Here is a 15,054-nt window from a genome sequence, read left to right on the forward strand (position 1 = left end):
ACCTGAAGCATTTTACCTCTGAGCTACATCCCTAGTCCTATTTTTTATTCTTTATTTTGAAACAGGGTCTCATTAAGTTCCAGAGGGCCTCACTTAATAGCTAAGGCTGGCCACAAACCTGCAATTCTCCCGTCTCAGCCTCCCAAGTACTGGGATTACAAGTGTGCACCAACCATGCCTGGCTTGCAAAGATTCTTTTGAGGCAGATTTATTTTTAAAAAGAAACACCATCACTTGATGAAAATATTAAGCCTCAAAGATGATGCATTTTTTTCTTTTAAATATTTATGCTAATATAATCTCTTTCCTAAAATCTCAGAACATAAGTCATGATTAAAGCTTGCTTTTATAGGTAATTTATTAACTCAGAAAAATTTTTTATAAGGAATGCAAAAGTATCCTTTATGATGGCATGAGTTGTAGCTATAATCTTTAAAACAGCTTTCCTAAATAGGTAACAATTCAAAAGAAACGTAAACTAAGCGATCTAGTAGGTGATTGTAAGCTCTCATCTTCCTTGAAGCCTCCTATAAGCACACTATCTATTATAGAACAAGAACAGGAATTTTGTGTTAGGATTCTTATTAGCTCATTTTATTTCAAATGTTACAGAGACTCACGGCTAACTCACGGTGGCATTTTTGCACAAGAAGACCTTGACTACAGTAAGGATTACTTTTCTATTCATTGATTTGAGTAAAACAGAACGAAGTCAAAAAATCTGTGAAAGGTTTAATCTCAAATTTTGGGGAAAAACTTTCAGTAAAGTCAATAGTGCTTTACAATTCATTAAAAATCTGGTGTTTATAACAATTTAAAATTATGTTTAGACTGACTAGGTCAAAAAGGACTCTTGAAGCTGAACATGGTGGCACATGACTGTAACGCCAGTACTTGGGAGGCTGAGACAGAAGGATTTAAGGTTTGAGGCCAGCCTCAGCAACTTAGGGAGACCATGTTTCAAAATAAAAAATAAAATAGGGCTGAGGGTACAGCTCAGAGGTAGAACACCCCTGGGTTCAATCCCTGTTACCACATACATGTACAAACAGACTCTTAATCATAGGCAGTAAATGCCAGCTTTGACTTTAAGAAGGGAGAAAAAAGGGTCTATTTCAAAAATGGAAAAATAGCCGGGCGTGGTGGCGCACACTTGTAATCCCCGTGCTTGGGAGGCGGAGACAGGAGGATCGCGCAGGTTCGAAGCCAGCCGTGCTGGCGTAAGAGACCCTGTTTCAAAAATATAAAATAGGTCTGGGAGTGTAGCCCGGAGGAAGAAGGGCTTCCAGGAACCCCAGTACCACCAAAAATGGAAAAATAATTTCAAATTTATTCTATAAAGCTACAGTGATTCCGGGCGTGGTGGCGCACGCTTGTAATCCCCGCGCTTGGGAGGCAGAGACAGGAGGATCGCGCAGGTTCGAAGCCAGCCGCGCGTGCTGGCTTAGGAGACCCTGTTTCCAAATAAAAATGTAAAAATAGGTCTGGGAGTGTGGCCCGGAGGTAGAAGGGCTTCCAGGAACCCCAGTACCACCAAAAAAAAAAAAAAAAAAAGCTACAGTGATTGAGAATGTAGTACTGCCATAAAGGTAGTTATGCAGAAATAGAACTGACAGTCCAGAAATAAAACTATATAATTCTTAGAAAAATAAAAGAATACATCTTCATGACTTTGAATTAGGCAATGGTTTCTTAGAAAACATAATAAAAGACAAAATGGATAAATTGGACATTAACAAAACTTTAAACTTTTTTGTTTCTAAAGGTACTATATAAAGAGAGAAGACAATCCACAGAAAAGAAGAAAAATCTTATAAATCATTTATCTGATAAGAAGCTATATCTACTATATCTAGAATATGTAAAGAATGTCTATAACCTAATTATAAATGGTGAAGGATCCAAACAGATTTTTTTAAAAGAAGACACAGAATGGCCAATACATACTTGAATAAATGGTAAACATCATTAGCCACCAAGAAAACAGAAATCAAAATTGCAGTAGGATGCCACTGGGTGATTATAAGCAAAATGACAATAACAAGTACTATGAAGACATGGAAAAAATGGAACCCTTGTACACTACACTGCTAATAAGAATATAAAATCAGCCGGGCGTGGTGGCGCACGCTTTTAATCCCCGCGCTTGGGAGGCGGAGACAGGAGGATGGCGCAGGTTCGAAGCCAGCCTCGCTGGCTTAAGAGACCCTGTTTCCAAATTTAAAAAAAATGTAAAAATAGGTCTGGGGGTGTAACCCCGAAGGTAGAAGGGTTTCCAGTAACCTCAGTGCCACAAGGAGGAGGAGGAGGAGGAAGAGGAGGAGGAGGAGGAGGAGGAGGAGGTGATGGAGGAGGAGGAGGAGGAGGAGGAGGAGGAGGAGGAGAAGAAGGAGAAGAAGAAGAAGAAGAAGAAGAAGAAGAAGAAGAAGAAGAAGAAGAAGAAGAAGAAGAAGAAGAAGAAGAAATAATAATCATGCAATCACTTGGAAAAGAGTCTGCAAGTTCTTCAGTATGTTAAACATAAAGGTGAAAAATAACCCAGAAATTCTGTTCCTAGAGAGGACAGTGGACGAATGAGAAATGAAAACATACATCTACCCGAAACCTATACACAAATGTTCACAGTAGCGTTATCCATAACAGCTCAGTGCCGGGTGCGTCGCTCAGTGTGGTACAGCGCTTGTTAGCAATACTGAGGACCTGGGTTCAGTCCCCAGCACTGCCAAACAAAACAAAACAAAACAAAACAACCTAGAAGCAGCAGCAGCAGCAGCGGCGGCAGCATAGTAACTCAAAATGGCCATCAGCTGATGAATGAAGGAATGAAATGTATATACATGCAGTGGAGCATTACTTGGCAATAAAATAAAATAAAGCACTACTGGCACATACAACAAGAATGAGTACTGGGAACATCACTTTTAGTGAAAGAAGCTAGTCACAAAGAACCACATAGTATACAATTCCACTGACAGGCAAATGGAGAGAAATAGAAAGTATACTAGCAGTTGCACAGGGCTGGGGGGAGGGTATTAACAGGCCACGTAATTGCTAATGATCAGGACAGGGCTTTTTCCTGGAGTGATCGAAGTGTATTAATATTGATTTTGAAGATGGTGGCATAGCTCTGTGAATGTACAGAAAATGCCGAACAGCATGCTTTAAATGGGCCAATGATATAGTAAGTAAATTACATCTTGATAAAATTATTTAAAAAAATGGAATGGGAAGAAAATGTTCTGATTCTTAAATCCTGGAAGCAAACAGTTAAGAGTGATTTACTCCACTTGAAAACGCCACAGCCTCCCCACCTCTTTTTTTCCTTGGCGGTACTGGGGATTGAACCCAGGGGCATTCTACCTCTACACCCCCAGTCCTTTAACTTTTTTTTGTTTTGTTTTGAAACAGGATCTTACTAGGCTGCTGAGAGTCTCATTACACTGCTGAGGCCGTCCTGGAACCTGTGACCCTCCTGTCTCAGCCTTCCAAGTATTGGGATTACAGCATGTGTACCATGCCTGCCTTTTTCTTTTTTTTTTTTTTTTTCTCAAGCATGATAGTTTATTTTAAATAACTGTGCCACACTGATTAGGATGATCAATAAACACATTAAACTGGCTTTTCTCTTGGGTATTAACATTACAGTATTTTTGTATATTGAAATATTTCAATAGGACCAAGAGAATGTAGATCTTGGCTGAAAATGGGCACCAGTAACTCTGGTGTTCTAAGCCATGAAATTAATTTAAACCTCCTATTAATCAGTGGCAGTTACTTAATTATGAAAACTGAAAGTTCTCTTAAAAGTAGGCAGCATGAACTTACATGTCTTTATACTTTAATCTTCAGGGTTTTTTTTTTTTTATTATTTAAGCTACGTCCACTCTGGGTAAAGCACAATCATAGAAAGATATCTCAGATAATGCCCATGCCATGATCACACGGCCAAACAAGGTTAGCAATTTTACTTAAAAATATCAAACTACCATCAAATAAAGAGGCAAATGAATGTGACTTTCAAATAATTTGAAAGCATGGTGCTTACCAATACAGACTCAAACTTAAGTTACATGCTAAATTACAACCTCCAAACTTCTGCAATAAAATTAGCATATGTGTGTGTGTGTGTTGTTTATAGAACTGTACTTTCCGATCAGTAAGAGAAAGCTACTTTCTAGAGAACAATATATTGGTGACTTTCTCCTATGTGCAGGAGAAACAAAGTCTAGTGATATTAAATCTGGCTCTGTGTATATGGGATCAACCAATCACACTGCCAAACAGCCAAACAGCAAGAGACTATACATGGAAACAATATTCCCCGCTATTTAACTAGATGCAGCAAATGCTCATGGGAGCATTTGCATGGATATTGTAAGTTTGCAACAGTAGGCTTCCTTGCCCATCACCTATCCTTAATTCATTGGTATCCTGCATCCATGAGAATACTATATACTACTACAGACACCCAAAGTTTATTCAGCCTAATTCTAATTCTTAAGTTAAAGAAAAAAACTATAAGCTAAAAATGGTCACCCTTTAAAATGTCTCCTCATAAGAGAACTATCACAAACTACATTTTGTTATTAAAAAGCATTTTACTGAAAGTAAATTTATACAATGCAAAACTCTTACACTCTCCCAAGAGTTCACATTACCTTTGGAAAGGAAACCCAGAGTAAACCCAGGGGCTGTTTTATTTTCAAATATATCTAATAAGGAAAGATTTGCTGAATGCTTCAAAAATGTATTCTATTTAAGAGAAACTTTTTACAAGTAATTCTTATAAATAATGAGAATTTCTTCCCCCCAAGGGAATACTTTCTACTTCACTGTTTCTAAGAATGCACAGGGTTAAAACCATGTAAAATAAATTTTCTCACAGTTGGGGGAGAGCAAAACACCGCAAATAGGAAACCAGACAGCAAGGGGGTCAAAACACTACACTTCCAGGTCAGACTTCTGGTTGCAATTAAGTAAAATTCCTGCAAATATTTGTAAGGAAATAATATTTTTGGTATCCCCTTTCATACCCTGTAACTTTAACTTTCTTTAGCAGCAATGTATATAACATATCTACATATCTGTTTAATACATAAGCATGTATGTTGACTTGAACACACACATCATCTATGATCCTAGAACTGTGATTTCATTTCAGCCTAAAACTGAAAAATTTAATCTTTCCCTAGCATTTATTTTTTTAATGTCTGAGATTATGTGGGGTTGTTTAGCAGGAACATACATTTTTTGTGATTATGTGGGGTTGTTCCTTAGCAGTAACTTACATTTGTAGGTCTGTACATACATATCCAAATATCCATTTAATATATAAATATTCATGTCTCTTAAATACACATGTCTATCTATAATCCTAAAATTGTAATTCTATCTTGTCTTAAACTTAAAAATACGATCTTTTCCTCACATTAATTTTTTTTAATGCCTGAGATTATGTAGGGTTAGTTTTGTTTTTGCTTAATGTAGACTTGGATAATTTTCTTAAGATATTTAATAAAATAGATTAGGCTATGAATCCCAATAGGTTACATGGTTCAGGATCAAATAGTTCAAATAAGCTTGAATCTGGTTGGAGTTTAGGGTCTGAGTAATGACAGCACTGTGATAGAACAGCAAACATAAATAAGCTATACAATTAAGGCACATGAGGTTATTAAATATCCCTCAATTCAATGTCATTAGTTCTTTATGATTCAGAGACCCGCCTAACTCAGAAATTCATGGAAAATTCATTTAGGGGCAGGATAAATCTCTAGGGTACCAGGCGAAACAAATACCTCTGCCCAGTGTATAGACGCTATTGTAATATAAAATCAAATTTGTTGTAAACAATTGAAGTTAACTGGAAATATTTAGTAACTACAGAAGGTCATAATTTTAGATTCTCTACTTTCATAGTAATAAAGTAATTATGGTACATGAAAACAAAAACTCTCTGTTTTTTATTTATTTTTATTTTTGTGGTACTGGTGATTGAACCCAGGGGCATTCTACCTCTGAGCTACACCCCCAGCCCTATTTCAGATTTTTATTTTGAAAACAGGGTCTCGCTAGATTGATGAGAGTTTCAGTACTTGCTGAAACCTGTCCTTGAGTCTGTGATCATCCTGTCTCAGTCTCCCAAGTACTAAGATTACAAGTGTGTGCTAACACGCTTGGCTATATGTGTGTTTTGTTTTGTTTTTTGTCGTGCTGGGGGTTGGTTGAACCCAGGAGCATTCTGCCTCCAAGCTACACCCCATACCCCATTTTTATTTATTTATTTATTTTTTTTTGGTGGTACGGGGGGGCGGTGGAACCCAGGGGCTTTCTACCTCCGGGCTATACTCCCAGACTTATTTTATATTTTATTTGGAAACAGGGTCTCACTAAGTTGCTGAGAGCCTCACTAAGTAGCTGAGGCTGGCTTTGAACCTGCGCGATCCTCCTGTCTCAGCCTCCCAAGCGAGGGGATTACAAGCGTGAGCCACCACACCCGGCCCCATTTTTAATTCTTTATTTGGAAACAAGGTCTCACTGAGTTGTGGAGGGCCTCACTAAATAGCTGAGGCTGGCCGAGAACCTGCAATCCTCCTGCCTCCGCCTCCCATGTGCTGAGATTACAAGTGTGTCCCACCACGCCCGGCTCTCTCTGGTTTTTAATCAATCATTTGAGTTGTGTTTCTAAAATTCCCAAGATATTTCATAGCAGAGCTCAGTTCCAAAGTGTTAAACCACAGTGTGAGACTCTACAGCAGAGCCTCTTCACTTGTTCTCTATTTAGTCTCTTCACATTCTGTGAGCTGAAATAAGTTGTGATCCACTGATCACACTGCTAAACTAACAACTTGATTTTTTAGGTAACTATCTCTTTCTAACTTCCTTATATGTATTAATATTAGTGACATGAAACTCAATTGCTAGGAATCTAAAAATGTAGGTGTTTTCTTTTTTTTTTAATCTAGGAATGATGAGAGATCCTGGTGAAAGGGAGTCAAAAAGGAAACAGACAAGCTGCACAAGCTGCAGGCACTTCCTAGATAAGGGAAGGCAGTGCTGGATGTAATGGCCATGGGACTCCCAAGAAACAAAGAGGCCACGGTAGTCAGTCTTCACCCTACCTGTCATTCCACACATAAAATGAACTGTCCGCTACTCTTATGAAAAAAGGCCACTTGACCATGGGGGATGAAGAGAGATTTCCTTATTAGTAACTCTCAAAACACAGGGAGGTTGCTGCCTTCCAAGACATCAGCCAGAAATGTGCCAAAGGAAAGCACTGCCAAGAAGTCTTACCATCGACTTGTACCTCCGGCTTGCTCCCCGACAGGCAGACTGACAGACTGACACACACACACACACACACACACGTATACACACATGTACACACACACACACACACACACACACACACACACACACACACACACCCTATGTGGCAGCTAAACCATTTACACAATAGAAAGCTAGTGTCAGCATGCTGGGATAACCCTGGAGAATTGCAGGCCATCCATCCAGTTGTCACCATCAGAAATATTATGACAAACCAGATCATGGGTGGGGGGGAGAGGGGAGAGTTCTTTTATTTTTTTATTTCTTATCTCACCTCATCTCATCTCTGTCAATTTAAGGGCAGGTGGCTTTCTCTCCCATTACTTCTTCCACTTTTAGCAGACAGAAGTGCCAACCAGTTCTACCTAACCCCCAAAGGAATGTGGCTTTGGAAGATTTAGTAATAATTCATCAGGCTTCATGGAGCTGAGAAAGGGGCAGGGATCTCAGACAACTGACACAACTCCTAGAACAAGTTCTGCAAATCAGTATTTGATGACAAAACCTTTTCTAGAATCTAAGAGTCCTGGGGGATTTGGCAGTGTTGTGATCTTTATCATTTTAAGATACAAAGAAGGGGCTGAAGTATAGCTCAGAAGTAGAGTGCTTGCCTAAGCATGCACGACTCCCTGGATTCCATCCCCAGCACTGCAAGAATGAAAGAAAGAAAGAAGGAAGGAAGGAAGGAAGGAAGGAAGGAAGGAAGGAAGGAAGGAAGGAAGGAAGGAAAGAAAGAAAGGAGGGAAGAAAAAAGAAAGGGAGGGAGGGAGGGGGAGAGAAAAAGAAAAATTGAAACAAAAATTTCAGCTATAAATGTGAAAAAACTTAAGAGACACAAAAATAATCCCGAGCTGGGCATGGGAGTGCACACTTGTAATAGAGACCCTGTTTCAACATAAGAAAATTAAAAGGGCTGGGTATAGCCCAGAGGTAGAACCTTCTGGGTTCAATCCCCAGTACTACTCCCCCAATAATACTAGACTTGCATCACATAAAAGCTTCAACACAACTAGTATTGCAAGCTGAAACGAAACAAAGACAAAACAGTTTGTTTTATGAGGGGAAATTGTCTCTCTGAGATTTGGGGTAGTAGGTTGAGGGAGAAGAGAATGATAGGCAAGAAAGCAGCAGTCGACTCACTGGCTGCCAGGGTGTCTCTAGAAAAACGTCTCCCAGATGATGAGAACATTACGGTGCTAACCACTTTATGTGATGAAAAGAATTCTTTTTTGAATTCTTATCCGCTAGAATTTTTTTTTTTTTTTTTTTTTGCATTTTAGCTTCTTGTAAAATTAAGTAGACAAAGGATGGGGCCTTGCAATTCTGGCAGTGTCTGTAACAGGTGACGATGACAGGCGGAAACATTACCCTTAGAAGCTTAGAGGTTGTTTTCTTCCCACCTACTGCAATAAATGGTTAGAGCGATCTCCTCAGTTTTTGAGAGAGCGAAACATACTGTGCTGTCATTGCTGGCTTAGCACATTTATGGTAAAAAGCATAAAACTTCGAGTTTTACAAATTGTCCATTCTGGAAAAAGAGTCTTTGCTGAAATGTGGCACGTTCTCCAAAGGGCTTATAGGCACTTGCTTGCTTTATTGCCCTTTTCAGCTTTTCATGTGTGGATGAAAGCCCGTAAACTGTTTTGACTGACTACATTATGGGCAGAAATGTAAATAATAACCCAAACCATTTCAACACATGTGTAGAAGGAAAACACATGTTTGCACTGTGCTCTGTGGCAGACCATTTCTGTTTGTAAAGGGCTGTGAATAGAAAAGTCAAGGTTTTCAACATCAAGAGTAATGAACAAAGTAACCAAAAACTGTAAACCGTGAGTGACCATTTCTTCCTTTCTTGTCCTCAACGCCTGTGAAAATCAGAAAGCCACTCCCACCTCCCTTCACCTGTGGCCACAGTGCAGTCTATTCTCACCGGGGTGCACACAGTGGGATCTACTGACAGCCTCCCGCGGGAACTGGCGCACACCGGAAGGGATGATAAAAACAGTGTGATCTGTCAAGGGCCTGTGTGTGAGTGTGAGTGTGAGTGTGAGTGTGAGTGTGTGTGTGTGTGTGTGTGTGTGTGTGTGTATGTGTGTATGGTACTGGGGACTGAACCAGGAGAGTGTTCTACCTCTGAGTTACGCTCCCAAGCCCTATTTTCTTATTTCAAAACAGTCTCATTAAATCACTGAGGTTGGCTTTAAACTTTCGATCTTCCTGTTTCAGCCTCCCAAGTTCTGGGATTACAGGCATGCTTCTCCACACTCAGCTTAATGTACAATATATTTTTCTTTTTTAACTGTTAACCTAGAAGAGAGCCGCCAGCTGAAGGGGAGTAAATGGGTGGAGTCCGAGGCAAGTTTGCACAGTCCTTTCTGAATATGCCTAAAGATTTTATGGAGGAAGGGCTGGGCTTGGAGCGGAAAAACTGTTTTGCTTCCAAAATTTATTTTAACTAGGAAAAGGCCTTGTTTCAATGGGCTGGGAAAATAAACATAAAACATAACAACACATATACGGATGTATCTGCACTCACAGGGACGCTGGGAGAAGGGCTCACAACCAGGCCAGAGTCTGAAGAGCAAGGAGAAAGCTTTCCTTGGCAGGTACAGCATCGCACAGGGTGCTGGGGAAGGGAGGGGGGATCTCTGCAGAGAGAGGAAGGAATAGGAAGAACTTGCTTATTTTGGCAATTCTATCTTTTCTCTTTCTCCTCTTGTGTGAACACCCACTGATTCTCTGTCAGAGGGGCATGCCCGAGGCAGATCGCTGCAAGGGATGTGGGTGTGGATGAGCAGAGAGGAAGACGGGGTAATACAGCAGCAAACGTCCACAGTCGCAGAAGACAGCCGCCATGGGCATGCAGGAGAAGGGAGAGCAGACAGCCATGTGCTCTGGCTGGAGATGTAAGCTCGGATTTTAGAGGAACGTTCAGCTTAGAAGAAAAGCCAAAAAGAAAGCCTCTGCAGACAGAAACCACAGTACCCAGGAAAATTTAATTTATTTTATGGCATTTTCCAGAGGACTGGGTTTCTTAGATGTTAACTACAAGAAAAGGTTATACAGACTAGAATAATAGGCAATAAAAAAGATTTCACTCTTATTGTTCCACAAACACAAAAATGGAGTAATCCCTATTTCTTTCTTTCTTTCTTTTTTTTTTTTTTTTTTTGGTACTCGGAATTGAACCCAAGTCCATTCTCCCTCTGAGCTATACTGCCCTAGACCTATTTTTATTCTATATTTTGAAACAGGGTCTTGCTAGGTTGCTGAGAATCTTGCTAAGTTGCGGAGGCTGGTCTTGAACCTGTGGTTCTTCAGTCTCAGCCTCCCAAGTACTGGAATTATGGCGTGCGCCACCATACTGGGCTTCAGTGGGCCTTCTGTAGACAATGCACTGAAGCAAGCGCTTAGAGGTACAAGGTGAGCTCTGTTTGGGGGTCTATTTCTCCTTTTCCATTTCATGATCAGGGAGTAGAGGATATAAAATCTAAAACAAAGATAGTCACATGGGATTTCAGGCAGAATACTGTTCCTGGTTTAAAAAAGCTGTTATGACTACAGGAGAATTTTATTCAGAGGAAACACAGACACATAACACTCTCCTTAGCAGGGACATGAGAGAGAGAGAGGACGAGTCAGAAATGGAGGGCCGCAGTCCATCGCCTCTGACACTGACTTGTTTGCTATGTGACCCCTGGACATGTTCCTTGAAATCCTCATCTTTACAACAAGGGTTGGTAAGAATGGTGAGCCATGGGTTTCATCCACAGCACAAGGAAGGAAGGAAGGAAGGAAGGAAGGAAGGAAGGAAGGAAGGAAGGAGGGAGGACAGACCAGTGGCTAGACAGGGCTGTCCCAAGGCTCTACCATGGGTGTGTCAAAGGTCCAACCTAGCATCGGCAGCTGGCCGACTGACACAGTCAGCGACGGGAACGTTGGAGGTTGTAATTCTAACAGATGGCTGGACTGGAGGGAAGGTATTTCTCTGTTCCCAGCAGAGTCAGAAGATGTGGCGGCCTAATCTTACACTATGGTAGGATGTGGTTTGACTCTCCGAAAACCACATGAGAAAAGCTACTTAATAATTTGTAACTCCAGACCACTTTCATCTCTGCCTTTTGTTCAGGGGCAAGAGATGTTGCAATGGAAGCAGGATACAAAGCCTTGGCCAAGAAAACTGGGACCAGCCGGTAGTAACAACCATCACTTTACTTCTTCTAATGTGCGTGCTCTCGATGGATGTCTGGCTCTACAGGTGCTGAACAGGACAAATCTCCTGCCAAAAGACAGACCGAAGTCGGCCTGGGAGGCAGGAAGTAACTGTGGTGCTGACTGCCACTTGTCTATAAAGGAGATGCACAGGGAGAGAAGAGGAAACTTCCTGAGAACGTAGAGAATCAGAGGAGGCTCCTTGGAGGAGGCCACACCTGAGCACAGGCCTGGAGGATGGCCAGGAGCTTCTCCAGAGCAGCACGGGCAGGTGTGCCAAGGCCAGAGGCAAGAGAGAGCATCGTGTTCTGCCCACTGTAAGTGCCAGGGGAGGACAAACTGCTGCATAACCATGGGCATCCCAGGTGTGCTGGTCAAGGCCATATGGGTAAGGACGACCCTCTCCCTGAGAGGGAGGAGCTGATCCTGAACTCAGTGTCCCGCAGGTCCATTTGGAGGGCAGCCAAAGCCTCCTGGTCCTGGCAGTTGACTTGTCTAACATTTGCAAGCACCAGACCGCTCAATGCCTGAACCTGGGATTTAGTGTTTGCTACCCCACCCCCAGAAGGTCATTTTTATGCTGCCCAATAAAAGGGATGACCAGTGGGAGAAGTGGGGGTTCTCTGCTGGAACACAGCTGTGAGGTGCAGTGAGCTACACCTGGCCAAATGCAACTTGCTACAGAATGCCGCCCTGTGCCAAGCGACTTCCCCACGCTCCTTAGCACGCTTTGCTCAATGGCAGGGGCTCAGCATGGGGACGACACAGCTACCGAGGGTGTGTCTAAGTCAGCAGCCACCTTGGGAGTGAGGGACACTCCGGAGTGTAAGAGCCAGCTGCATGGACACGGTGTCTGTGGATCACCAGAGATGAAGAGTGGGTGGGTCATCTGGTGTGAAGGTGGCCAAGGATTGGCAGTCAACAGAAACCCATGACTGGAAAAGTCGCCTAGTCTACTAAGGGCCCTGGCCCAATAGCAGGCTTGTTAGAACCCTGGAAGAGTGGCTTAGCCATCGATAACTCTGGCTTCTTAGTTAATTAGTCTATAACTCTAAATAAGACACAGAGCATACTCAAACTGCATGTTAAGGGATCTATCGTGTGCCGTCCAAAATTCCTACGTTGAAGTCCTAACTCTCAGTACCTCAGAATGTGAACATATTTGAAAATTTTAAAAAGATAAATAAGTCAAAATTTGGTCATTAAGATGAGCCCTAATCCTTTAAGACTGGTGTCCTTACAGAAAGAGACACAGACATCTACAGGAGGGGGAAATACATGAAGGCACTGGAAGAAGATGGCAGTCTATAAGCTAGGGGTCAGGGCACCAGTAGAACCAACCCTGCAGACCTCAGATTGTCTTCTTTTCCCTCCCTCCCTCTTCCTTTCTCTCTTTACCTCCCTTCCTTCCTCCTTTCCTTCTTTCTTCCCCTTTCTTTTTATTTGTGGTACTAGGGATTAAATCCAGGGGTATTCTACCTGAGCTACATGCACACTCTGTTTTATTTTGAAACAGGATCTAAATTGCAGAGGGCTTCAATAAATTTCTGAGGCTGGCCTCCCATCTGTGATTCTCTTGTCTCAGCCTCCCAAGTACTGGGATTACAAGAGTGTGCCACCATATCCGGCTTGATCTTAGATTTCTAGTTTCCTGTGATTTCCTTAAATAGCCAGGCAACTCCTTAAGTAAGGATACTTCAATGATATCACAAATATACTCTATGAATCTTCCACGCGAGACCTACAACTATTTGCTATGTATCTGCACGTTGGGTAAGGAGAACTAATACCCAGAACTTTTAAGGACTCTGGCTCTGAAGTAATATTAATTCTTGGGGTTGTTGACTGCTCCTGTGATCCATGAGAGGGTGATGAATAGAAATTTGGCTTAAATTAATCTCACAAGGGGCCCAGCAGGGCTGGGAAAATCTCCTAGAGTTGTTTTCTCAGTTGCTGAGGGTATAATTGAGAAACATGAACTCAGTAACTGACAGAATCCACCCTTGGATGCCATGTCTCCTAAAGTTAGTGTTATCATGGTAATGAAGGGCCAGATAAAAGTCCCTGAAGTTAGCCCTCCCCACCAAAGCTCTAAACCCAAAGCCATATTAATGTCTAGGAAATCAAAGACATATGCTGCCATGAAAAATGTAAACTCTGTATAAGTATTTTTTTCACAGTCTTATTTAACTTGATTCCCTGGCTTAGAGAGAAGACAGATGGGCCTTGTAGAAGAAGGGTGGATTCATGTCAGTTTAATTAGGCAGGGATTCTTCCAGAGGTGGTCTCTCAACTGGAACACTAAGTACAGTAGAAAGGGCAAAATTGGTTTCTTTTCTCTCTTGGTGAGCAGTGAACATGGCAGCAAGTTTCTATCTACTGGCAGAGAGAGAGAGAGAGAGAGAGAGAGAGAGAGAGAGAGAGAAAGAGAAAGAGAGAGAGAAAAGGGAATGGGAGAGGGAGGGAGGGAGAAGAAGAGAGAGAGGGAAGGAGGGAGTAGGAAGAGAGAGGGAGAGGGGGAGCGAGTGCCATATGGCTCCAGTGTTTACCTCACTGCTGCTAGCATCCTGCTCTGTGACACAGCTTGGTCCGTGGGATCCTCATTACCTCACTGTCTTGTAGGATACCGCTCTATCTACTACCCTGAAGGCCTTGTGAGAAGACTAACATAGCAGAACATCTTCTCAGGCTAAGACACAGGCCTGTCAGGTGATAACAGAAAGCCTTTCAAAATAGTTCCAGAATGTCCAGTCATCTTGGGCATTTAGCGCTCATCCAAAGGGGAAGTTGGGCTTTTTACTCTGTGTGCCCCCTCCTCTTACTATGAAGAAATACACCCCAACTTCAGCCAGAATACCTTCATGTTCCTCTCGCCTACATGAATGGCCCGAAAGGGTGAAAGCTTGAGTGACCAGCAGATAAAAATCTGTGCCTGATTTATCTGTGGCTCTGCCCAATAGAGTGGTACCAGCTAGTGGAATGAAAGCAGTGCTACCTTGGGGCTGGACAGGGAAACTGTCCAGGGAGCAGAGTGTGGACTGGTATTTCTGGGGTCCATCTGACCTATAAGAAGAGATGGTCTTAGATACCAATTAATATATATATTAAATATCAACTAGTTGGCAATGGCTAACTTTGAAAAGATGGCCAGGAACTCAGAAGGACTGGTAACAAAAACATTTAGGGGAAATTTATGTTAAAGTATAAGAATAGTTGTATCTTAAATGAATATTTACCAAAGGGCCCATTTAAGAAAAGTTCTTATAATGAGCTAGAGAAGATGTCCAGTCCTAGATGCAGGCTGGCCTCTTTCCCCAGCTGCCAAAGATAATGCTGGAAGGCCTCATGAGAAATGTTGCCAGAGTGGCAAAAATGAATGTTTTACTCAGGCTGGACAACATGGACCTAACCTCACCATGGCTGGGCTCTGCCAAGGGGCTAATCTGCCAACAGCAGCAACCAATCTGAGCCTCCTCGCCAGCCCTCCGTCCATGGGTAGACCGGGCA

At 42.0% G+C, this 15,054-nt stretch overlaps 1 protein-coding gene across 1 annotated transcript in view; it reads right to left on the reverse strand.

The window, feature by feature from the left end:
- SLX4IP (SLX4 interacting protein) overlaps positions 1-15,054 on the reverse strand; it is a gene marked incomplete at both ends in the record, with an annotated part of 149,988 nt that overhangs the window by 39,912 nt on the left and 95,022 nt on the right.

This window comes from Muscardinus avellanarius, assembly GCF_963383645.1.
Source record: "Muscardinus avellanarius genome assembly, chromosome: 19".
Classification (NCBI taxonomy): Eukaryota; Metazoa; Chordata; class Mammalia; order Rodentia; family Gliridae; genus Muscardinus; species Muscardinus avellanarius.